The sequence below is a fragment of the Anser cygnoides genome, chromosome 1 (genome assembly GCF_040182565.1).
Source record: "Anser cygnoides isolate HZ-2024a breed goose chromosome 1, Taihu_goose_T2T_genome, whole genome shotgun sequence".
Lineage (NCBI taxonomy): Eukaryota > Metazoa > Chordata > Aves > Anseriformes > Anatidae > Anser > Anser cygnoides.
The window spans coordinates 104,038,193-104,065,319 of NC_089873.1; the positions used below are offsets into that span (position 1 = coordinate 104,038,193).

Sequence of the window (27,127 nt, forward strand, 5' to 3'; positions counted from 1 at the left end):
TTTAATTGAACAAGCTATTTATATGACAAAGAATACAGACCTATGTCAAGAACTCACTTAAATCAGACATGAACAAAATGTTAGCTAGACTGTGGAACACCCAGGTGCTTTACATACATTTTAATAAATACACACCTCTTATACAACCAGGTAATCAAGTTATTTCTGTAACAGTCAAATAAGTTAACGAATCTGCTCTCATACTTCTGCCACCTTCCTTGTCTGTTCTCATTGTATTAAACTCCACAGCCTGTAATTGTAGAGTATTTCTCAGGCCTTCCTCCTGGTATCTCACTCTGTTTGATGCAGAACAAAGAATCTGGGGGCAATAACCCTAGACAAATGAAAAACAGGCCTGCCCTGAAGAGTTACCCAAGGTCACGCTAGGAGAACCCACAGTCCACACTGGTCAGGCATAGCACCACTTTACCTCTTTACAACAGCAACTCAAACAATTAAAACCCATTATTCAATACATCCTACATGTTAAAATGTCCATCTCATTTGAAATAGCTACTTGCCAAAAACATACCATCACAAAGCATCTCTTATACCCATTTGGATTTCATTCCACAAGTGAGAACAATCAGGGTGCTCAGTGCTTTACAGGCATTTCAAAAAATCAGAACACAAGAATTGTTGGGTTTAAGATCTCACAGAAGACCATCTTGACTAATCATAGAATGGCTTGGGTTGGAAGGGAACTCAAAGATCACAGAATGCTAGGGATTGGAAGGGACCTTGAAATATCATCTAGTTCCAACCCCCCCGCCATAGGCAGAGACACCACCCACTAGATCAGGTTGCTCAGGGCCTCATCAAACCTGCTCTTGAACACCTTCAGGGACCGGGCATCCACAGCCTCTCTGGGCAACCTGTTCCAGTGCCTCACCACCCTCTGAGTGAAGAACTTCCCCCTAACCTCTAATCTAAATCTCCCCTCTGTTAGTTTAAAACCATTCCCCCTCGTCCTGACATTATCTGATAGAGCGAAGAGTTGCTCTCCATCTTTTTTTATAAGTCCCCTTTAAGTTCTGAAAGGTCGTAACGAGGTCACCCCAGAGCCTTCTCTTCTCCATGCTGAACATCCCCAGCTCTCTCAGCCTTTCTTCATAGGAGAGGTGCTCCGGCCCCTTGATCATCTGTGTAGGCCCCCTCTGGTCCGATTCTAACAGGTCCACATCTTCCTTGTGCTGGGGGCCTCAAATCTCGATGCAGCACTCCAGGTGAGGCCTCAAAAGGGCAGAACAGAGAGGGACAATCACCTCCCTCGACCTGCTGACCATTCCTCTGTTGATGCAGCCCAGGATGCAGTTGGCCTTCTGGGCTGCAAGTGAACACTGCCGGCTCATGTCAAGCTTTCCATCCACCAGAATCCCCCAAGTCCTTCTCTGCAGGGCTGCTTTCAATGAGATCTTCTCCCAGTCTGTCCTCATGTCTGGGATTGCCCTGACTGAGGTGCAGCACCTTGCACTTGGACTTGTCGAACCTCCTTAGATTCACATGGGCCCACTTCTCAAGGTTGTCCAGGTCCCTTTGGATGGCATCCCTTCCTTCGGTTGTACTGACTGCACCACTCAGCTTGGTGTCATCTGTGAACTTGCTGAGGGTGCACTCGATTCCACTGTCTATGTCATCAATATATTAAACAGTACTGGTCCCAGGACAGACCCCTGAGGGACACGACTTGTCACCAGTCTCCACTTGGACATAGCACCATTGACTACCACTCTCTGGGTGTGACCTTCAAGCCAACTCCTTATCCACCGAATGGTCCACCCACCAAATCCATCTCTCTCCAATTTGGATATCAGGATGTCATGTGGTACTGTGTCAAAGGCCTTGCAGAAATCCAGGTAGATGACATTTGTCAGTCTTCCTTTGTCAACTGATGCAGTCACTTTGTCATAGAAAGCCACCAGATTGGTCAGGCATGATTTACCCTTAGTGAAAGCCATGCTGGCTATCTTGGATCACCTCTTTGTCTTGAATGTGCTTTGACATTGCTTCCAGGAGGACCTTTTCCATGATCTTGCCAGGCACAGAGGTGAGGCTCACCAGTCTGTAGTTCCCTGGGTCGGGTCCTCCTTTCTACTCTTTTTCAAAATGGGAGTGATGTTTCCTTTTTTCCAGTCACCACGGATCTCACCTGACTGCCAGGACTTTTCAAATATGATGGAGAGAGCCTTGGAAACTACATCAGCCAATTCCCTCAGGACCCTGGAATGCATGAGATCAGGCCCTACTTGTACTTTTTACTTTCATCAGGTGGTTTCGAACCTGCTCATCGCTTACAGTCGGAGGGACTTTGCTCCCCCAGCCTCCATCTATGGGTTCAGGGAAACAAAAGACTGGGGAAGCCTGACTGGCAGCGAAGACTGAGGCAAAAAAGTTGCTGAGTACCTCAGCCTTCTCCATGTCTTTCGGTACCAGTTCACCCTTCTCATTTATCAGAAGAGATATCAGAAGAGGAACACTCTCCTTGACCTTTCTTCTCTGAGCAATGTACCTATAGAATTCCTGCCTTGCTCAGCCATCCCTGTTGTCTTCCCTCCCTGCCCATTTTTTTACGCAAGGGGATGGAGAGTTCTTGCGCTCTAAGGAAAACATCCTTAAAGAGTTGCCAGATCTGCTCAGCTCCTTTGTCCCTAAGGACGGTGTTCCAGGGGATCTCATCTGCTAGGTCTTTAAATACTTTGAAGTTTGCTCTTCAGAAGTTCCTGGTCCTGACTTTGCTCTTTGCCACGCCCTAATTCCTCGAGATCACAAACTCAACCAGGGCAGGGTCACTGCAGCCCAGACTGCCTCCAATCTTGACCTTTTTAATGAGCTCTTCTCCATTGGTTAGACCAGGTCAAGTAACACTTCTCCTCTGGTTGGTTTGTCTAATACCTGGACAAGGAAGTTGTCCTCAGCGTACTCTAGGAATCTTCTGGATTGCTTACAGCCTGCTGTCTAGTTTTCCCAGAAGACATCTGGCAGGTTGAAGTCCCCCATCAGGATGAGAGCATGCGAGCACCACGCTTCTTGTAGTTGAAGCCTGAATGCCTCATCCACCGGCTCCCCTTGATCGGGCAGCCTATAGTAGGCCCCAGCTACAACCTGTCCTTTATTGGCATTGTCTTTAGCTCTCTCCCACGACCTGGACACGACCTCCCACGACCTCTCTCTCTCAACCTGGACAGCCTGGCTTTTCTCAACCTGGCTTTTCTCAGCCTGGCTTTTTCTCAAAGGCAACTCTTCACAATCAATCCATTCCCTAAGGTAGAGGGCAACAACCCCTCCCTTTCTTCCCTGTCTACCCCTTCCGAAGAGTTTGCAGCCCTCTAATCCAATGCTCCAGTTATGTGATCCATCCCACGTTTCCGTGATAGCAATCAGGTCATATTTGTCTAATTGCACCATGGTTTCCAATTCCTCTTGCTTGTTTCCCATGCTGTGTGCCTTGGTGTAGAGACACTTCAGCTGGGCAATCGGTCGTATCACGTTTCCAGAACCCTTCCTGACTGCATTGGGATAGTTCACAAGTATTTCCCTGGTGGTACTTAGAGTGATAGTGTTCTCAGGTATGCTTTCTTCACTCAGAGCTGCATCCCCTTCCCCCACCGCATCTAGTTTAAAGCCCTTCTGATAAGCCCAGCCAGCTTACTGCCCAGAATATTCTTGTCCCACCTGGCCAGATGTGACCCATCTGGCATCAGCATGCCCGGTCCCTCAAAAGTGCATCCAAGGTCGTAGAACCCAAAACCTTTGGCATGAAACCAGCCTCATAGCCAATCATTCACTCAGCCCATTCATCTCCTTCTTCCTGGGTCCCAGTCACCAACTGGGAGGACAGAGGAGAACATTACTTGTGCTCCCAATCCCTTCAACATGTTTCCAAGGGACATAAAATCCTTTCTGATATTGTTTCCTTGTTACAGCGTCATTTGATCCTACTTGAAAAAGTAGGAAGGGGTGGTAGTCTTTGGGACCAACCATTCTTGGTAGCCTCTTCGTAATAAAAAATCAGCCTAAGTCTGACTCCTTTATTGAACAGGTCCCTACCACAGCTTTTGCTATACACTGCATTTAATTTCAAATGCAAACTATTTCATTCAACTTTAACACCACACACTAACAAGAAATTCAGTTATGTTACCAACAACTTTATTGATCAGTTACTAGAAATTCAACTTTTTAATATGCATAAATATAAGCATGTTTCATAAAAAGTAAAAAGCACATTTCCCGTTCTGACAAAATCCTATCTTCTTAACAGAAATGGACATCTTTGAAAATAAAATCCTTGAATTACAGTAAGGGAGTATTTGAAATCCCGTAGCTAACACAGCTAACACTGATCATCAAAGTAATGAAATTAATGTAATTTCAAGGCCTGCTTTAGACAAGGGATACTAAATATTCAATATGCAGAGAAAATAATTTCAGTAACATAATGGAAAGGGTAGAAAACTGCATATTCCTGTGCATGCAAGAAAAATGTTTCAATAACTTTATTTATCTTCTCTTTCTCTTGATGGGTGTGCATTCTTTTGCACTCCTTGATATGACTCACAGATTAGCATTCTGTGAATCAAGTCTATACTGATTTACCAGTGTAATACAATCATTTAGCATAGTTAGCATTTCAACACTATTACGGACTTGGAACAGATTTGCAATGGAAATATTTGCCACATATAGTGTATATCCTAGTGCCCACTGATACATAATTGTCTAACTTAGGACACTCACTTGGTGTGCTTTCTTTTCTGGGGTCAGAGTTAAAGCTGCTGTGGGAATTCTCATCTTCATAATATAAACTAGTTTAAGCAAAATAGTTAATGGTACATTAATTTCCATAGTATCAAATTTTAAAGGGGTGGAAACAAGGCAAAAGAAAGATCACAAAACTGCAGTCATGTCAAGTGGCACAAGGAGAAACAAAATGAAAACTCCTGGGCCAAGAATCAAGCATTTCAGTCTTCCCCAGCTAGGTTTTCACTGGTGTGCTCCACCACCCAAGAGTAGAGCCCTACAAAGGAATTAACAGAACACCATTCAGAGCATGACACACATACAAAAAGTAAACCAAAGAATCATTACAAGGTGTAAACACACAGTAGCCTTACAGGAAAGATATTTTATGCCTAAATCAATGCTTTTTACAAATGGCTTAAATGCTATAGCATAAAGATTCATAGGTTCTTTATCTGATATACTATAATATTCTGTCTTATCTACTACAAACACAGATGTTACCTATATCAACATCTAAAACTGCCCAATTATCTCTTTGCTCTTTGTCTTGCAACAGAAAGTTCCTGAAGCTATTCCTGCCCAGTAAAAGTACAGGTTTTAAACTAGTTGTGCACTTCATTAATACACTAATTATTTTTTCTCAGAAACATACAGAACCCGCAAGTGAGATTTTCCATGCAGTTAAATAACACAACTACTGCTTTGACACAGAAAAATCCCACACATTATCCTTCTTAGTTCTCCCTTATATAAACAGTTTCCCAAGGTCAATGCACCTGTGCCATATCCTCAAGAACAGAACACTAGCCATTGTGTGGCATCACCTGTAATGATGATTTACACAAGAGTAAGGAAAGCTTCAGCATTTCTTTTTCTTAGCCTCACCTAACATATTATTTGCATTTTCCAATTGCAGGAACGGGATGTTTTTCCTTCACAGACCATAATCTCCAATCACTCATCCCAAAAGGTACAACAACACATGTTGTTTGCCTACAGTTGCCTTCACTAGTTTTATACAAGCATCTATACTGGGTTTACGTGGCAAGGGTTAGGTAGCAGGTGGGCCGCCAGACTGGCCTCTGTGAAAAGAGTCCAGAAGCTGCCCCATGACAGTGTAAACTGTCCACTTTGCCAGTGTTGTGATAATGTTATGTCGACTTTGGTAACATAAACATCAATTCGGGAATTCTTTTTCTGATTTAAATGAACTTTGTAAACATTGTGATGAATGTGATGAAAATATATTTTAATGATAATTCTTAAATATATTTTTCACTGAGGCGAGGGGTGGAATGCATTGGGTTTACATAGCAAGGTTTTGGTAGTGGGGGGACTGCAGGAGTGGCCTCTGTGAGAAGAGTCCAGAAGCTGCCCCATGTTAGATAAGAGCCAGTTCCATCCGGCTCCAAAGGGACCCACCACTGGCTACAGCCAAGACAATGAGAGACACTGGTTGTGCCTGTGGGAGAGCACACTGAAAAAAGGCAAAAAAAAAAAAACAAAAAAAAAAAACTGCTGCACAACAGCAGCTGGGAGTGAGGAGTGAGAAACAGAGAGAAAGAATCCTGCAGACACTAAAGTCAGTGAGGAGCAGGAGGATTTGCTCCAGGCACCATAGCAGAAGCTTCCCTGCAACTCATGGAGGAGCCCCTGGTGGAGCAGGCTGTCCCCCTGCAGCCCATGGGTCCCACATGGAGCAGATCTCCACGCTGCAGCCCGTGGAGGAGCCCCCGGTGGAGCAGGTGGATGTGGCCTGGAGGAGGCTGCGGCCCATGGAGAGCCCCCGCAGGAGCAGGCCCCGGGCCGGAGCTGCAGCCTGTGGAGAGGAGCCCACGCAGGAGCAGGAGGTCTGGGGGGAGCTGCTGTTCCCCTGGGTGACCCATGCTGAAGCAGTCCATTCCTCAAGAATGGACACCCGTGGTACGGACCCATACTGGGCAGTTCGTGAAGAACCGCATTTTATGGGAAGCCGTGGAGCAGCACAAAGGTATGCAACAATCCTTAGGAGGCCAAGTGTATAATCAAAGTATTATCTTTCTGCTGGTCCCATTGCTAGGTCTGCACCCCTTGCAGCCTTCGGCAGATCCCATGACCATCTGACAAAGGAAGTGTCTGTCTGCCTGCCTTTCACTGAGCTCACTATGTCAGAAATGCAATGAAAGGCAGGCAGTACTACATTGTCCTCTCACTTGTTAGCCAAGGCTAAATCCCTGAAGAAGAAAGTACAAAAACACAAAGCAATAGCTCTGCAGCTCACCCTGCAGCTGCCATAGGACAGCTAACATAAGGGTAACAGTAGGTCCTTTAAAGATAAGATTATTTTTCCAAGTCTGTTTATAAATGTACACTTGTACAAAAGGACAAAGCTTATATGGATTTATGAAAGTGGACCGTAGACTTAGTATCAGTAGCAATCCAGGGTCTTCCCTGCTTCCTTTCCCTCCAAATGGCAGAGACAGGTAAGAAAAGTGATGAAAACCAATGTGTGCAGATAATTAGTAGAATTACTGACCTCCTCCACTACACTTGATTTGGTATCTAAAGTAGCACTCGGAAGCAACTGCACCAGCAACCACTTTACTCTGAACTCCCTCAGCATTTGTGGAAAGAAAATAACAGATTACAACAAAGTTTCATAAGGGCTTAATGTTGGCCCAACTTATCTCCCTTCAATATTAACTTGGGCAGTTCACGAAGAACTTCAATATTAACTTAAACAGCACTAAAGATTGCATTGTCTGATTCTGAGTATCCATCACCAGAGATCTTTCTTACTTGAGGCAACTGGATGTATGCCAATGGAAAGGTCCCCAAACAAACCTGGAGAGATGAAGAAAACCAAAGTGAATCTTGTTGCCTTGTGGACTCACCTCATATCACAAACATATTTCCTCAAGAGGACAGAAAAGAAGACTTGAGGAAAAAACAGAAAACAAACAGAACATCAAATCCCATCTGCTTCTGAACAAAAGAAAGTCTAAACATTGGTATCTATATTATAACACACTGATTTCATCCAGACATTAATTTAAATATTGGCAATAGACAAAATATTAAGAAAACTCACACAAACCAAAGGGAAAGCAGAAATTAAGGGAAAAAGCAAACCCTTGTGTGTCAAGTTAAATCAGAACTACTGGTCAGAAAAATTCAGTGCTTCTTCCCCTTTGTAGTTAGGTCCCCCATCACCACCAAGATACCCGATGACATACATGTTTACAACAGCAAGAACTGATTAAGCAAGACTTCTGCTGAGGTCTCCTGTACTAGTCCCACTTTCTGATTGGTCCCATCTTTGCTTGTAGTATGATAGACCACTGCTGTAATGAAAAATTACACAAAAAACAACACAAAGCACCCCACTTTCTACAATTCATACTGGTACTATCATGGCTGTAACAGCACCACAGCAATGGTAGAAGAGTGCTGCAGAAATAGGAAACTGCTCAACAATAACATGAATACTCAATAGCTCAACAGAAACTTCTCTCATTATAATAACATAGCTGTTGTTTTTTTAAATGAATGCTTTCCCTCAACCTGCATCACTTTATCATGTATGATTCTGAAATACTATTTCCAAAGACTAGAAGTCACAAAAAGTATTCAAGCATATCTATAAGAAAATAGTTAATTTCTAAATGTTTCCAGATCTCTAATATAAGGCATTTTTGAAAGTAAAAAAAACTGATTTTGTGAATAGTGTTTTCAAAACTGACTACTGCCCTTTTCAGAATAGTGAACATGGACATGATTAGTTGCCTTCACCTTCAAATCTTTGCACGTTCAAGTTTAAGAATTAATTTATCTCAAATTAACCATTGCACCCAATGCTAAGAGAAAGTCTTATTGACTTCACAGTTCACACAGTCTATTTACTATACCTTCTCTAGCACATGGGCACCTCTACTTATCATACACATCAGTTACACATACCTTCCATAATGTCAACTAATACTATATGAAAATAAAGCTCACCCCTGACATTAAGATTGTATGTCAAGCACATGCAGTTAATTCTCTAGAGACAAAAGAGACTTCAGCAACTGAATTAATCCTGTTGAAGTCAAATCTGGCTTAGCAAAACTTAAAATTAATTTTAAAAAGAATGAAACAATGCACATTTCCCACAGTTCCATGACATAGACATTAGCTGACTAGTCAAACTCATGCCACATGCAGTAGTAGACTATCATCTACATCTTAAAAGATGAACTTTATTCACTACTGAATCAAGCCTGCTACAAATGCAGCATGATCTGCAGCAAAGTCAGAGATGGTCTGAAAGGAGTCCTTTGAGCCATGTAATCCAGCGCCAGGTAGCAGTCCTAGCCACATCAGAGGTACACTGCTTGGTTTGATGTAAGCCAGGTCTCTACAGTAAAATTAAGAAAGAAAAATAAAAACCTTACAATAAAAATATTAGACGAAAGAGCTCTTGGTGTGGATCAAAATAAATGTTGGTAACAAACAAAGAAATATGAATCTTCTGACAGAGCAGAACTGGTGAGAAGACAATTCACAGGCACATGCAACTGAAAAGTTCATTCACGCCCTCCAACAGTTACTACAGGACTCACGTAGGTACAGGTTATTACAACAAATGATGATGCAAGGAATGGATAAATTCTGAGTCCCTCAAAAACTTGCATGTTTCATCCGGTTGCATACAGGTGTGGGGAACTCTACTCAACAGCCAGGCAACCTGTACAACCCATTGTTCCCAGCAGGAGGCCAAGAGACAGGGCTGCCTTACTAACCCTCATGTCCTAAAACACGAGGGTTAGCAAACCACAAAAGAAAACACAGAACTTCCTCTTCTAGAAAGCTCAATGATTGGTAGGTATTTATCTCCTCATAACTGTTGCTATATCACAATACTCAGTCCTCTGAAATAAAGCATATGTGCCTTTCAGTTCCTCAAATTGTGTCCCATGGGCAAGCAAAGTCTGTTTGCTTTTTTAATGAATGCCTTGGACTACTGCCATTGGGTAAGTACCAACTTTGGCTGTCACTGACAGTTTCAAGTTTGCTGTGGCGACATTTTGTACCTGAAGCACTGGATGAGTTCGTTTAATTAATTGAAATAAAGGCTACATTACTAACAACTTGAATATCTCTGAAACAGTAACAGGGCTGTGTAGTAATTCAAGCAGAAAGTCTGACAGCTATCTTCTACTGACTTCAGAGAAACACAGATCAAAGAATTTAATAGGTCAGTCCATCTTAAGAGTTAAGGAGAGGGATATCTTAGCAACTCCAAAGAGGACAAGTGCCTTAAAAAAAGTCTATAAAACAAAGGAAAGAAACACTATTTACTAAAGCAGGAAGAAAGGTGGAGATTCCCACATGCAGCAACATTTCTCTTTAGTTGAAGTTCTTAAAAAAAGCAGTTTAGAAAAAACAGCTGGATATCTAAATGACTTGAACTAGTTTTGTTTCCCCTGATATGGTTTAATGTAAAAAGAAGAGGGGGGAACAAACAGACTACACACACCAAAACGGAATGCACAGTTCTTATGCAGAATGAACTTCCTCAGCTCTTCAAAGAGGAATTGATGAATTAGAGAATGAGAAGAAGCTGAAGATGAAAACTACATAGAGAAAACTAGGAAGCTAGCTGGGAGAACCAGGTTACAATGAGACTGTAACAGGATTTCTGCTTACAATAGAGAAAGCAAGGCATAATGGGTATTGCCTGGAGATACCTGGCAACTAGTAGAGTAAGAAAATAAAAGCCTAAGAGCAAGAAAGTGAAAGAACCTAGTGAAGGTGATAAGGGAAAACTTACTGCCTTAAAAAATAATGTCCTGAGAACTTTTTTTAAAGAAAAAAAAGAGACTGAAAAGGGGACAATTGCTATAAGAACTCTCAGGAGATATTCTGTGGTGACCATCCCATCAAGAAAGGGTGGAACAATAAGGAATGTGGAAAACTGAAAGCCACATAGATGAAGTGCCGTTGGTGAGGGAACTTAAGAATCTGTTCTCATTTCCTCCTCCTGGTTCTCCTCAGAAGATCCCTTCTGCTTCACTGTCCTTTTCACTTGGCCTTTTATATTTAGAATAGAGAATTCTCCCAAACAACTCCTATTCACAATGAAGTCTCTTCCTCTCTTTCACATCTCTGTGGAACACCGGTCCTAGCAATTACTTTTACCATGGCTTTCTTATCCTAATCTATGACCACATTCACCTAAATTCTGAGAGGGTTGTCACACACTGGAACAGGCTCCCCAAGGACATAGTCATGGCACCAAGCCTGCTGGAGTTTAAGAAGCGTTTGGACCGTGTACTTAGTCATATGGTCTGAATTTTTGGGTAGACCTGTGTGGAGCCAGGAGTTGGACTTGATGATCATTATGGGTCCCTTCTAACTCGAGATATTCTACGATTCTATGATTCTAAATACTGTCCTTTTCCTTCCCTGTTAACCGCCTAAAACAGGAAGAGCTTCACAGTATAAGATCCAGCCTCTCTTCCATCTCAAGTGGTTCTGAGGGGAGTAAGTTGCAAATTTTTCCAGAGCTGCAATTCTTCCCCTTTGCCGTTCATCTTTTACAATACCAAATAGCTAGGCAATAGGTATCTATGCAATTTATATGCTCTCTCTAGCTGCCTCTGCTGCTATCAAGCATCACAAGTACTATGAAATGCAGGATTCTCACCTGTTCTGTCACATTCTCCACTGCTGGGAAACAGATCAGCAAGAGACTTTTTAGCACTCAGAGACACCATTACCTGGCAAAACTTTGTACAGCAGCACTGTACAGAATACCAAGTATTCTGCTGTAAGAAAGAATTACTTTAAGCAATTTATATTTGGAAAGTTTCTTTTACAGGCATTTAAGCCAACCATTTAGTTTTACTTGACAAGAAGACAAGCTCTGGACAGCTTGTTAGTACAGGTCTTTTCTATTATCAGAGCCATTATTCCATTTCAATGACAGTATTTTCCCCATGTGTATATAAATATATACAAACAATAGTCTGTACATTGTCCTCAAATCAATGAGGAAACTATGCTATACATTCTTAGGATGTTGCCTTTGATCCTTCATAACCTCAGCTGCACTTTCTTCAAACAAAGCAAGGCAACAACCTTCGTTCACATAAGGCTAGATTCTTAACATAAAGTGCAATCCAAAGCTGATTTGGGGATAAGTACACATTTGAGAAATTATAGAATGATTCAAAACAAAGCTGAACACTGTGAAGAACCACCTCCCACTGAACTGCAACTGGAGTTAATGGATAAAAAAACAGCAACAGACACAGAGAAAAGAAAATAAGCTTTCAGAAACTTTTGTGAATTATTAAACCTATAGTAATGAGCAAACCCAAATAGAAAATCTCCTTGCCTATGCTTAACATGCATTCTGAGTACAGCTGCAATCACCACAGAAAACACTGTTCATCACCATACTGCCATAAGCCACATTCACTACCAAATTGCAAAAGACTAGGAATTTGGATTAGTAATAGTATACAAGGCTGTCCCTCAGTCTTTGCCCCTCTGTAGATATATTCATTTAGAAATTCATTATGATTGTGTAGAAGTTATACAGAGCAGTGCAATCCCTGAAAACAGATAAAAGCAAAGGGGGCAGGAGACCTGCATGGATGAGCAAGCAGTTCCTGGCAAAACTCAAACAGAAGAAGGAAGTATACGGAATGTGGAAAAAGGGACAAGCTACATGGGAGGAATATAGGAACGTCGTCAGAACATGCAGAGATGCAACAAGGAAGGCTATTGCCCAATTCGATTTAAATCTAGGAAGGGATATCAAGAACAACATGAAGGGCTTCTTCAAACTCATCAGTAGCAAAAGGAGGACTAGGAAAAATGTGGGTCCACTGCTGAATGGGGTAGGTGTCCTTGTGACAAAGGATACAGACAAGGAAGAGTTACCGAAAGCCTTCTTTGCTTCAGTCTTCACTGCTAAGACCAGTCCCTCAGGAATCCCAGACCCTAGAGAAAAGAGAGAAAACCTGGAGAAAGGAAGACTTTCCCTTGGTTGAGGAGGATCAGGTTAGAGATCATTTAGGCAAACCTGAAACCCACAAATCCATGGGCCCAGATGGGATGCACCATGAGTGCTGAGAGAGCTGGAGGATGTTACTGCTAGACCGCTCTCCATCATCTTTGAAAGGTCATGGAGATCAGGAGGAAGGGGCCTGAGGACTGGAAGAAAGACAGTGTCACTCCGGTCTTCAAAAAGGTCAAGAAGAAGATCCCAGGAAACTGCAGTCCAGTCAGCCTTACCTCCACCCATAGAAAGGTGATGGAATAACTCATCCTGGAGGTCATCTCCAAGCATATGGAAGAGAAGAAGGTGATCAGACTTAGCCAGCATGGATTCACCAACGCAAAATCATGCTTAACCAATCTGATAGCCTTCTGTGATGGAATGACTGGTTGGGTAGATGGGGGGAGAGCAATGGATCTGTCAACCTTGACTTCAGCAAGGCTTCTGACACTGTCTCCCACAACATCCTCATAGGTAAGCTCAGGAAGCATGGGATAGATGAGTGAACAGTGAGGTGAATTGAGAACTGGCTGGATGGCAGATCTCAGAGAGTTGTGATCAGTGGCATGGAGTCTAGTTGGAGGCCTGTGGCTAGCAGTGTCTCTCAGGGGTCAGTACTGGGTCCAGTACTATTCAATTTATTCGTTTATGACCTGGATGAAGGGACAGACTGCATCTGAATATGAGGTAATATATAGTAAAATATATTTTTTACTGTGGGTGTGACAGAGCACTGGAACAGGTTGCCCAGAGATGTTGTGGAGTCTCCTTCTCTGAAGATATTCAAAACTCACCTGCTCGTAATCCTGTGCAATGTGCCCTATGTGATCCTGTTTAAGCAAGGGGGCTGGACTAGATGATCTCCAGAGGTCCCTTCCAGCCTTAACCATTCTGTGATTCTATGAAAATTCTACCAATCAGAAAATACTTACCTAGCTTTGTCACGTTATTTTTCCTGAGTCCTTCCCACCAGTCTCCTAAATTCAGGATTCCTTCAGCTTCAAGCGCTTCCTCCCTCAGTCTTTCAGGTCAAATGACTTTAATTAGGAGTAAACCTGAATGACACCACAAGATCCACAAAGACCTCTACTCTCTATGATTTGAGTTGATCAGCAGCTTTCTAGCACAGAGTTACAAGCTTTTGAGCTAAAGCCCTTTCAAACCCACTGGGTGTGGTATTTCAGCTTTTCTTCTGTTCCTCTCTTTTCAGTACCACCTCATCCTTTCTTTTCAGTCCTTCCTCCCCATGGACAGCTGCAGACTTCCTCTCCCTTAGCCTACTGACTTCTTACTTACTCCCCCCCTTGGGTTTCTTCTCCAGTCTAGTTCTGTCTTCTCCCCAGACACACCACATAAGGATAACACCACTCTCATGGTCCTATGACTGCATGAGGTTCACGGAAGCCATCATATCCTTTTTATGAGAATACACAGATCAGTCCAAGCAATCGCAAATCAGTAAAGACTGTCCACGGCAAAGACAGTTCCGTTTTAACATCAGTATAGAAACTAAAGATCAGTTCACGCAGTTCAGCTGATTCTAGAGACATGCAGTAACTTGGCCTCAGAAATACAAATAGCTTTTCACTAGTTAATGTGATGTGCTTCCTTTTTTTTACAACACGGATCATGGAAATAAACACCCTAGCTATTAGTCACTTCCACCTTCAGAAATATCAGGCATTAGAGTAGCACAACGGAGTTTGTATTATAATGGAGAACTGACAGCAAAAGGAAAAACCTTCAAAAGAACTTGAAAACTTTCCTGTTGTACATTTTGAAATAAAGATCAATGCAAACTTAGAGCTACTAAGATGGTAAAGGGCCTAGAGGGAAAGACGTATGAGGAGCGGCTGAGGTCACTTGGCCTGTTCAGCCTGGAAAAGAGGAGGCTGAGAGGAGACCTCATCGCGGTCTACAGCTTCCTCACAACGGGGAGTGGAGGGAAAGGCGCCGCTCTATTCTCTTTAGTGACCAGTGATAGGACCCGAGGGAATGGAGTCAAGCTGCAGCAGGGGAGGTTCAGGCTGAATCTCAGGAAGAGGTTCTTCACTGAGAGGGTTGTCGTGCACTGGAACAGGCTCCCCAGGGAAGTAGTCACTGCACCAATCCTGTCAGAGTTTAAGAAGCATGTGGACTGTGCTCTTAGTCATATGGTCTGAATTTTTGGGTAGACCTGTGTGGTACCAGGAGTTGGACTTGATGATCCTTGTGGGTCCCCTCCAACTCGGGATATTCTATGGTTCTATGATTCAAACTTCAAATCTTTTAAAATAATGTTATCACTTCAGTGTTATCACAAAATCACATTCATATCACTGCAAAGAAACACTATGCTTAATGAATACCTTTGTCCATTTAAGTATTTATTGGAGCATATGCTTATGATTTAGTCTGCCTCATCTCCTTGGAGCTATCCCTAGAATATGCTTACCTGTTTTATACTCTCAATCTTAAAAGCTCTTTAACAATACGATTTTTTACACCTCCTCAGCAGGCAGTTTACCAGCCATGAAAATGCAGTTCTTTGCCTCCTGGGATGCCTTATTTCCTAACTATCCTTTCTTCTGTACGAAGCATAGAGGTTAAATGCATCCTGGTTAACTTTGCAGTCAGGGCAAAGGCAGCGGGGTCTGCCCCATGACCATGCCCTATGCTGCCAACTCTATCTCTCAAGGTTTATTTTGGACAGCAAGGACTGGAAGTGCTTGGAATAATGTAACAAGCAGTTTAATAGAGCGTGAAGAGGAAGTGTTTTTGAAAGCAGGCTGAGATGGAAAAGTGAGAAAGGGGTTAAAAGCCAGTTTAAGAACAATGCCTTCAAATGTAGCAATAGATAACTAATAGACAACTTCTCAAGAAATACATCAGGACTTTCTCACAAACACTTGTGCAGTAAGGAAAGCATCTAACATCTTTAACAAAGAACAGTCTCCTGCATCATTACAAACACAGGACAGAAAGCATGTTATTCAATCAAAGAAAGTAAGCCATGCAACTGAGGTGATGTTTGGTTTTTTGTTTTTTTTTTTTTTTTCCCCAGGAAACATAGCATTTATATCCAGCAATGAAAGATTCACCTGAGATAGACTGCAAGAAGCAGCAGAAACAGCTTCTGGAAGACAATTTTAAGAGACTTGGAGAGAGGGAGAGGTAGGGCAGAATGCATGAGTGATAGTTCGTCTCCAACAGAGGATCTTGTTACACGTGAGCAAAAGTACACAGAATTTTACAACTTCCCAGTGATCATTTGTATTCACAATGAAGTTCTAGCATGCATTATAGTAAGGAAAGAGAAGGCAGTCCATTGGCACTTCCCTACTTTATCAGAATTGCACCACTACACAGAAATGTGGAAATGGCAAAGACCCATCTCTGACCCATTCACATTCTCTGCGTATCACTAAGCTGGCCCTGCCAGGACTGATTCTGCCCTAAGATCCATAACAACCACCCCACAAATGGGAAAGTTCTCTGCTGATCCTGACATATTTATTCCATTTTCTAGAGTCAAAGAAGGCAGTCCTCAGACAAGAAATTTTCCCTGATCATGCGCTGTCTTTTCCCAATCTTGGCAGCATGATGTACTGTCATCACACTTCCTACATGAACTCTGAAAGAACAGGGCTTGACCATCTCCCAAAGGTATCTTAAAGTGATGACAAGCAAAGAAGTCATTTTGGACATTGGGAATCACAAAAGGAAAGCAATTTTTTCAAAGAGAAAGATTCTTTAACCCTATTACACACACACCTTTCCAGCATAAGCCTTCAGCATAGTGAGGAAAATGTTTAACTTTTTTTTTTAATTCCTTTATTAAGTTTTTTAGCAACATATCACCATCCTAAAAGCTTTTTGTCTTTCTCCTCATAGAGAAGCCAACGAGGATAGTGGCTATGCTGGACCTCATTCTCACCAAAAAGGAGGGGCTGGTGAGGAATGTGAAACTCAAGGGCAGCCTTGACTGCAGTGACCATGAAATGGTGCAGTTTAGGATCCTGACAGCAGCAAGGAGGGTGCACAGGAAACTTGCGACACTGGACTTTGGGAGAGCAGACTTTGGTCTCTTCAGTGATCTGCTTGGTAGAGTACCATGGGACAAAGCCCTGCAGGGAAGAGGGGCCCAGGGAAGCTGGGATCACTATTCATCAACTATTCAAGGATCACTATTCATCGTATTTGATAAGTTTGCAGATGACACCAAGCTGCATGGTGTGGTCTACATGCTGGAGAGAATGGATGTCATCCAGAGGGACCTGGACAGACTTGAGAGGTGGGCCTGTGAGAACCTCATGACGTTCAACAAGGCCAACTGCAAGATCCTGCACTGAAACCAGGGCAATCCAAAGCACAAAAACAGGTTGGATTGAAAGCAGCACTGATAAGAAGGACTGGGGGGTGTTGGTTGACGACAAACTCAACATGAGCCAGCAATGTGTGCTTGCAGCCCAGAAAGCCAACCGTATCCTGGGCTGCATCAAAAGAAGCACGGCCAGGAGGTTGAGGAAGGTGAATCTCCCCCTCTGCTGTTGTGAGACCCTACCTGGAGTAATGCGTTCAGCTCTGGGGACCCCAACAAAAGAAGGATATGGACCTATTAGAGTGAGTCCAGAGGAGGGACATGAGGATGATCAAAGGGCTAGAATACCTCTCCTATGAAGACAGGCTAAGGGAGTTGGGGTTGTTCAGTGTAGAGAAATGAAGGCTCTGGGGAGACCTTATAGCAGCCTTCCAATACCTACAAGAAGGTAGGAGAGGAACAGGGAGTATTTTGATAGGACGTGGAGGCTTTGAGGACAAGGCTTTGAACTAAAAGAAAGTAGATTTTGATTAGATCTAAGGAAGAAATTCTTTTCTGTGAGGATGGTGAGGCACTGGGACAGGTTGCCCAGAGAAGCTGTGGATGTCCCATCCCTGGAAGTGTTCAAGGCCAGGTTGGATGGGGCTTTGAGCAACCTGGTCTAGTGGAAGGTGTGGCATGGGGGGGTCAAATTAGATGATCTTTAAGGTCCTTTCCAACCCAAACCGTTCTATGATTCTTTATCTTTGGTGCTTACAAATACTGCCATAGTCTCACATACAAATACCTCCTTCCTTCCCAGAACTAACAGCTGCTTTATGTTAAGATCAGAAACTCACGTTGGAGAAAACATGAGGAGGTCATCTAGTCCAAATGATGCTCAACACATGGTCCGCTATAAGTCAGTACAGGGCTTTATCCACTCAGGTCTTAAAAGCCTGTGAGGACAGACATTGCACAACTTGTTCTAACACTTGACTGTCTTCACAGCGGAAAAGTTTTTTGTTATATCTGTCTTGTACGACTTGTTTCAACATGTTTGTTGTCTCTCATCATACCATCATGCACTGCTGAGAAGACTGTAGTTCTGTCTTCTTGATAAGTACTCTCTCTTAAGTACTGGAAGGCTATTAGGTTTCATCAAAGCATTCTCTTCTCAAGGCTGAACAAGCCCATTTCTCAGTCTCAGGTCCTCGTACTGTATTAGGGCCCTGAGAGTACTGAAAGGCCTTTAAAGACCTGAATCAGCCTTACCTAGTGCCTCCACAACCGCTATGCCAAATGGTCTATGGGATCCATTTCAGCTCAGCTCTGGGTCTTCAGTCCCTGCCTGAGCTATGTTGTAGGTGTGTCTGTATCCAGCTTTGTCACAGCTGTGCCTTTGTCTGGCCATGGACCCACTTGATCCACACTCTGACCCACAGACTGACTTCCTAGCTTGACCTCAGACCTACCGCATCACTATGGACCTGCCCCATGATAACTGGACTGTGTCTGACCCTGGTTACTATCACTGGGCCTTAACCTGACCTGCAAATTCACTTCCCAACTTGACCTCGGACCTACCTCATTACCACAACCATGCCTGGTAATCAAGACTCTTGGTTGGCAGTGTCTGCCATCCCATTCCCAGCATCTGTCTCATTCAGTACTATGAACTGGAAATACACATCTCTAATCAATATCTTCTGGTAAAATAATCATGATATCTAAGATAACATCAACATTCACAATTACCCTTTTACCCTCCTCAAGAGATATTAATAGGATCGCTTGCACATCTGAGCTTTGTCTGAATAATGCAAGTGATGCTACCTTAGTTATATTCTGACCCTGAAGTCTTCTCATGCAATTTTATTAATTAGAATTATTCAGTTTTAAAGAAAGTAGAGGTGCCCCAAACGAAATTTGCCAAAAGTTCTCCAGCCCCATTAGAAAAAAAGGCCTTGTCTGGAGGATTTGCAACATGAACAGCACCGGTCTAAAAATAAAGAAGGAAAGGAAAAGATCTGGAGACAGAAGCTATATTACCTTCATCAGTTTTCATTTCTGGAGCTCAGTAAAATGCAAAATGGAAACGAATGGCATAGAAGCATGAAAAGTGACTTCCTTGATGTTATCAGCCACACACATACCACATTGATAAATTATCTTTTGAAATCATTTTAAATATTTTAAGTTCTAAGATTGGCCCATATTCTGTGCTGACATAAGTCATATTAATTCACTTCTTCAGTAATTATTATACTTTAAAACTACCTATAGCACCTGCTACTAACAATAGTAGAACTGGCTACAATAATATGCCAAATGTTTGCATCTACATGGCGAAGGTAAAGTTTAAGTCCATCTGGGAATTACAGCACAAACAAGCTGCACAATTTGACTTTCATGGTTCTTCTGGAGAATACCTAACTTTTTCCAGTCAAATCCCAAGTGACCCACCAAAAGTCTTAAAATAAGTTCAGTGCAGTCAGGCAAGAAATTCAGATGTTCACATTCCCAGCTCTGTTGTTCAAACCACAAAACTATACAGCGTAAAAGCAGAACAAGAGTTGATAGTAGTACTAAGTAAGGAAATACAGCTTTATTTACCCTTGCACTCTAGTTTTTCCCCAACACAGCATCTCCATACCACAGGTCCTCCTCTCTGCCCATCTGAAATCTCCTGATCTGACAGTCTTTTCAAGAGAGGCAGAGGTCACGGAGCTGCCAGCCCACATCAGAAGCAGGGTGACAGGTAAACACCCAAGATTCATGGAGAAAAGTTTCCAAAAGCTTGAACAGGAAAAGACAAAGCTAGAGCCAAGTTCTGCATACAAAGGGGGGAGGCAGGAAGCACCTCAATGGCAGCTTCTGAGAGCTGTCAGCTCATCCAGCAGCCTCGGCTTTCTCCCTGAACTGTATTCTCCCTCCAGCAACATGGGCTTCCCCCCCGTGCTATCTCACCTCTCGGGCAATCTCACCTGTGCTCTGCCTCCTGCAGGGACTTCTCCCCGCTCCCACCGACCCAAGGCTCAGCTCGGGTCAGCATCTTCACATCGTGCTGCAGCCTTAGGGGCTGTACAAGGGGAAGAGAAAGCACGCCTCCCCTCCTCATACAGGGCAGCACTGCTGTAGGCATATTTCCCCCCGTGGCAGGGAGAACTCTCTGGCTGAAGCCATCTGCTCCGGTGAAAGATGGGCACTACAAGTTCCCTGGCTAAGATCAGGACCGTGTACACAGAAGCCACTGGGCTCGTCTTGTCCCTCTACATTAACTTTCCTGCTTCCGCAAAAGAAATCACACAGACGCTGGGAGGTGGGTCGGTGTCACTGTTTTCAGCACGCAGCTCCCTACCCCTGCGAACCACCCTCACCCCTCTGGCGGCCCCCACCCGCCCGCTGCGTCCCTGCCGCTCCCCAGCGCCTCTAAACGCCAGGCCGGAACTCCGGCACCGCACAGCACCCCCCGCGACCGGCTTCTCCCCCGCCGCCCCGCTTCTTCCCACCCCCAAGGCCGGGAAGCGCCCGCAACTTTTCCCTCCGGCTCCCTGCACCCCGCGCCGCCGGGGCTCACCCGCACGTCCCTGGACCGCGTTGGGCTGGGCTGGGCCGGGCTGGGCTGGGCCGGGCCGGGCCGGGCCGAGCCGAGCCGGATAGGGCCGAGTCCTGAGGGAGCTGCACAGGCACGGCAGGACACGGCTCCAGCTCCTGCCAGCGGAAACGGGAGGAGGGGCTCGGACCGGCCCTACAGAGCGGGGAGGAGCTGGGGGCGCTGCCCAGGGGCCGGTTCCAGCCCCGCGGAAGGGAGGGAGCTCCGCCGGCCCCGTCCCCCAGCGGGGCTCGCTCCGCCAGCGCCGCGCATCTGGAGCCGACCCGGCTGGATTCGGTGCTATCCCGCACCACATCCCCTTTTTGAGAGCTCTGCCTGGAATCTGCTCACCCTTGGCCCGAGGTGCCCGGCACGGGAGACCCCTTGGGCATCCCCAAAATGGATGCCAGGGGCAGCACCCTTTTGGACCCTCACAGATTTAGGGGGCTGCACCAAGGTCTACCCATTCGAAGGCTGGGGGGGCACCTACCGTCTCCCTCCCTCAGCTGCCTCTACTGTCCTGAGGGGCCTGCAGTTGAACATCTACTGCCTTCTGCAGGGCAGGGGTAGTAACCATGCTAAGCCGTGAACAGTTAAGCTGCTAGCTGCTCCAAGCCTGTGTCAGTCAATATTGCTGTGACTTCTAGCACAGAGGATAAGCTGTTGAAGGGTACTATATTTTACAGTGTGTGTAGAGCAACTCAAGGCTCTTCTATAAGTACTACCACAGAAGAAAGCTGTTTCACATTCCTAAATCCCTTGTGTACTCTTACTTTCTTCCGTGATGGCACTATTGTTGTCACGTTTCTTAGTTCAAGGATATGTTCACCTCAATATATTCTCTCATACTTTCCATTCTGTTCTTTGCGTATTCTTACACACTGCTTGTTGCAGCAGTCTCTGAGCATCCTGGTCATCATATTGCCAACAATACAACTACCAAGTTTGCTCCTGTCTCCAGGAGAGAGGCATGTGCAGCAGTGTTCTGTTCTTTATTTATGTACAAATGTACACAAATGTTTCTATGTGTTTGCCTTACAGCAAGCAATGAAGGATATCTGTTTTGCAATGCAACATGTGATAGAGAGCTGTGAAGGGGATTTGATTTGGCTCTTTATTTCTAGGCTCCAGAAAAGCTCCATCTCCTTTCTGCTGTAGCTCTAATGCAGTAACTCCCAATATACCTGAGAACTGAAGGATCTTCATTCCAGAATTATTCTCAATCTTTAAATAACTCAGGCTTAAATAAGGGTGTACCTTGGAGATAAAGAACCACTTCCTCAAAAATGAACAATACAAGAAGCCAATACTGGCAAGGGAGAACAAGTTTGAGTTTGGTTTTGTTTGCTCTTTGTTGTTGTTTTGTTCATTTGTTTGCTTTAGCAGAGACAGCTAGTACAAGCAGCTTTATACCCAAAGGTACTGGATATCTATAGTTCTAGTTAAAGTGAAAAAGGAATAGGTGAGAACAAGTCATCATTCAAAACTCTATCACGGAAAGAAGGTAGAAAATGATGCTATTTCAGAACTTTGTATGAACTTGAGGATCACTGAAACTGGGGACTGGAGTGACTGATACTGCAGAATCACATTCTACCAAGGATACTGCACTAGGCTGCAGATCTCTTCTTGATATGCTAGTAAATTTAGTAAAATAATCTCTTTATACTTTTGTTTCAACTAGCTTTCAACTAGCTGTCACACATTTCCAATGTGAGCAAACATTGAATCTATGCATCGCAACAGTACTGAATACTTTGGCGAAATTATTCACAGGGAGGACGTACTGAAATTTGGGGAAAAAGGACGAAAATGTCTTGTCTTTAGCAGAAAGAGATCATCCATCTAGACCCTCTAGAATTGTTATATTCAGAGCAGGTTCTTCCCTCATTATTGCTATATTGCCCATTTGAAGGACATGATGAGGCACTGCTTGTTTTCCTCAGAATGAGCACCAGTACTTTGTGACTCATTTAGGTGGCCCAAACTGGCTTGGATCATGGATCTGGAGTCTTGATTACTTGCTGAATCATTATATCAGATTATGGAAATACAGGCATAATGTCTGTCATGCAACACTACAGGGACAGGCAGGTTTTTTTAGGGATCCTTGGTAGAAAGAGGACTGGCCACAGGGTTGTGGTTATAACTAGAGCTTTATTATTCCATAAAAATATTAACAATCAGCATAACTTGTTATACTTTTTCTTTAGTAAATAATGCAGGTTATTTATACACATAAATTTTAGTAATTAGCATGGTTTTATTATTATCTGCAGTTTTTAGTCATCTAGGATTGTTAGTCACCTGGACCCTCTGCATAACAGGTCAAATTCTGAATAATCAGTGCACAATACTATAACCGTAATCTAGACTCGGAACTCAAAAACGCAAGTCAATCTCTCAGTCCTCAGAGGAAGAAGACAGTGGTGGAGGCATTCCTGAGGATCAGGGAGTTTGCCATCCAGCAGCAATTCCAGTCTGAAGTCCCACTGAGGACTTGCAGCTGCTTGATTTGACATGCAATATTTCATATATGGTTAAGCTTCCCTGTTCCACAATGGGTTTCACTACATCCTGGCAACCCAGCACCTGGTCTTTGACAATATTCATGAGCAAATGTTCTTACCATAGTGCTGAGAAGTGAGGGAAGTGGGGTGGTACGTGATCAGCCTGGTTATCTTGGTGTTGATGCTGCCATTGGTATTGCTGCAGACTGGTGATGCAGGACTGATGAAGCAGCATTACTCCTTAGCAGCACTGGACATGTTCTCTTTGCCTCTACTATATCTTTCACACAAGTTTGAGGGCATTCTCTTCTGTCTGAATCAGTTCTTATTCTTTGCCATCACCACTCAAGTTCTTCATCCCCTTCATCTAGTCCAAGAACCAATGAAAAATGAGCTGAATAATAGAGAAGAAAAAGTCAATGGGAAGCCATTATGCCAAAGGCTAAAGCTGGTATGTAATACTCAAGGAACAAATGATCATTGGGTCTAGATACAGAAGTAGAAAGAGATTTAGTTCAATCCCTACCTCTGTCTCTAAGCCTACTTACATGTTTTCTTTATTGACAATGTCCACTTAAGAAGTTCCCACCCCCTCATCACAGATAAATGAAAGAATTCAAATAAACTCATCTTACCTGAAATGTTTCTTTTTGCTTTGAAGTGAAGTTGAAGGGAGGGGCTCCTATCTTGCCGAGTTCTGTGTTGCTCAGACCCATGGTTTATTTTATCTTATCTCAGAAGGCTATCTCTAAGTGGAATCAGTTCAGTAATTGAGTTTAACATGACTCCACAAGCAGTTGTAGCTGCAGAAATGAAAGCTGGTAAATGGAAGCATATGGGTTAGAAAAGAAAGGAGCCATAGCTGAATGAAAAATTTTGAACTGCTTTGCACCATGGACATTTAGATCCCTGTGTTTTTCACTTAATCATCTAATGCTCTAGTGTTGTGGATGTACGGTGATTAGTGGAATCAGCTTTTGCTGTCTTGCCCTTTGATTTTACAGCAAGTTGTTACAGGTTTAGGTGGTGTTTTCTATTATTTCTGCCCCAAAAGAAATTACACTTGTAAGACACTGATATCCTCATTTATTTTTGGTTGGTTAGAGTTCAGTTTAGACTTTCCTTTTGAAACTAGGCTAGTTCATTTTTAACATGTGCTGCTTTTTGGTGTTTACTTTGTGAGGAACAATCCGCAACCAATAAATAACACAGGTTCAGGCAAGGATATCAGTGAAGTAGTACTTTTATTCATGATTGCAATGGTGGGAGTCCTGCAAGCAGGAACACACGGCAGAAGTGTATCATAAACTTATATCCCCTATTACCTGACACTTGATTCCTCCCCTGTTTCCTTATTGGCTTAATACTAGCTGTTCACAACCTACTCGATGCTTGTTACTATACCATATATGCACAATTTTATTTGACCAACCTTTAATATCTCCTTTTCCCCTTTTTTCTTCTTCTCTCTTGGCTGGAAGGGCCCGTGTTTTTTTTCTTTTTGCTGATTCCACAACTGCTTGTCTTGTTTTTCTTAGCCATCCTCCTTATTTTGGAACAGTGGGACCTTCCACTGTCTCTTGATCTGCTTAACATACTCCCCACTGTTACGCCACTGTTATGCCTGAAAAATCACTTCTGAATACAAAAGGTTAGTGGAATTTTCCACTGCAAAAACACAACTTTAATTCTCACAACTTTCCACTGTTTTCAGCAAAATTGCAGCTGGCTTTTAGTCTGATACACTATCTGGTTTCTTCTGGTGAGTTTCTAAGAAAGGGAGCCTTGCAAGTGGAGATCATAGAATCACAGAATCATAGAATTATCAAGGTTGGAAAAGACCTCCAAGATCATCTGGTCCAACCATCACCCTACTACCAATGTCACTCACAAAACCTAAGCATTAAGCCCAACCTCTCCTTAAACACCCTCAGGGACAGTGGCTCCACCACATCTCCCTGGGCAAACCATTCCAATGCCTACTACTCTTTCTAAGAACAAATGTCACCTCATTTCCAATCTAAACCTCCCCTGGTGCAACTTGAGGCCATTCCCTCTAGTCCTATCACTAGCTATCTGTGAGAAGAGGCCAACCCCCAGCTCCCCACATCTTCCTTTCAGGTAGCTGTAGAGAGCAATAAGGTCTCCCCTGAGCCTTCTCTTCTCCAGACTAAACAACCCCAGTTCCCTCAGTTGCTCCTCACAGGACTTGTGTTCCAGGCCCTTCACCAGCTTTCTAGCCCTTCTCTGGACACAGTCCAGGGCCTCGATGTCCTTCTTGTACTGAGGGCCCCAAACTGAACAAAGTACTTGACGTGTGACCTCACCAGAGCTGAGTACAGGGGGACGATCACCTCCCTGGTCCTGTTGGCTACACTGTTCCTGATACAAGACAGGATGCCATTGGCCTTCTTGGCCTCCTGGGCACGCTGCTGGCTCATGTTCAGACGAGCATTGATCAACACCCCCAGATCCTTTTCCTCTGCACAGCTTTCCAGCCACTCTGCCCCAAGCCTGTAGTGTTTGCATGGGGCTGTCTGTGGCCAAAGTGCAAGGCCCGGCATTTAGCCATGTTGAACGTCAACCCATTGGCCTCTGCCCATCGACCCAACCTGTCCAGGTCCCTCTGCAGGGCCTTCCTACCCTCTGGCAGATCGACACTTCCCCCCAACTTGGTGTCGTCTTCAAATTCACTGAGGGTGCATCAATTCCTTTGTCCAAATCATCAATAAAAATATTAAAGAGGATGGGCTCCAACACCAGCCCCTGGGGAACACTACTCGTGACCGGTCACCAGCTGGGCTTCACTCTGTTCACCACTGCTCTCTGGGCCCGGCTGTCCAGCCAGTTTTTAATCCAACAAAGAGTGTACCTGTCCAAGCCATGGGCTTCCAGCTTCCAGCTTGTCCAGGAGAATACTGTGGGAGACCATGTCAGAGGCTTTGCTGAAGTCTAGGTAGACTACGTCAACAGCCTTTCCCTCATCCACCAGGCAGCTCACCCAGTCATAGAAAGAGATGAGGTTTGTCAGGCAGGACTTGCCTTTCATGAACCCATGCTGGCTGGGTTTGATCCCCTGGTTGTCTTGCACATGCTGTGTGATTGCATTCGAGGTGACCTGTTCAAAACACTCTCTAATACAGAGAGCGATGCCACCTCCCCTCCTTAGTTGCCCATCCCTTCTGAAGAGCTTACGGTCATTCATTTCAGCACTGCAGTCATGGAAGAGGTCCCACCACCTTTCAGTGATGGTGACTAGGTTGTAGTTTGCCTGCTGCACAATGGCTTCCAGCTCCTCCTCTTTGTTGCCCATGCTGTATGCGTTAGTGTAGATGCACTTCAGTTGTATTCATTGCTTTGATAACATCTTATAGATGTTCTGACTTGATTTTATTCATGATCAAACAAGGGGCTAAGCAGAGTCCTCATCTCCTTTTGGGAATCCTTCATGGCATCTGTTGTGCTGGTATAAAACTGCAGTGGATGCATGCAAGACACCAGGCTCATATTTGCAGAAGAGCTCTAATACACATAAGCAATTTTCCTTTGCTTGGAACTAAGCACTGCCCTTTCTCTGGACAGGTTTCAATTTCAAAACATATTTATTGTCTATGTTTGCCAAAAATACTTTTCCCCAGAGTCAGTCATTTTATTATTAGATAGGTTGGTTTGATTTGTTTTCTGCCCCACACCTGGTTCAAAAATCAGGAAGGAACTAGATGGAGCTGGCATAGGCCGGTGCATGCATCAGTAGTGAACTATAGTCAGTTGGTGCCGTTCATACCTATTTGGCCAAATGTGGGAACTTCTTGGGTTGCAGAAAAGTAATTAATTCGGTCCTGGCTGATTTCCCACCATTCTGTGGTTAGAAATAACACTTGATGAGAATGAGCGAGACTGCGTCTGCATGAATTTCTCCTGTACAGCAGAGAACAGCAAACATTTTGAGATACTCTGTTTTCTAGATC

At 43.8% G+C, this 27,127-nt stretch overlaps 1 protein-coding gene across 3 annotated transcripts in view; it reads right to left on the reverse strand.

Moving 5' to 3' along the window:
* The window catches only part of TSPAN9 (tetraspanin 9), a 185,985-nt gene extending 165,191 nt beyond the window's left edge, over window positions 1-20,794 (reverse strand). The window contains exons 1-2 of one of the 3 annotated variants that reach the window (XM_067005209.1): window positions 20,635-20,794; window positions 7,522-7,566 (exon numbers count right to left, since the gene is read on the reverse strand). The gene's annotated coding sequence lies outside the window, so the exon portion shown is untranslated. Of the gene's footprint in view, window positions 1-7,521; window positions 7,567-20,634 lie in introns of those variants that run through there. The other 2 variants (XM_067005214.1, XM_067005211.1) reach the window with 2 other exon arrangements.
* Window positions 20,795-27,127: the final 6,333 nt, after the last annotated feature.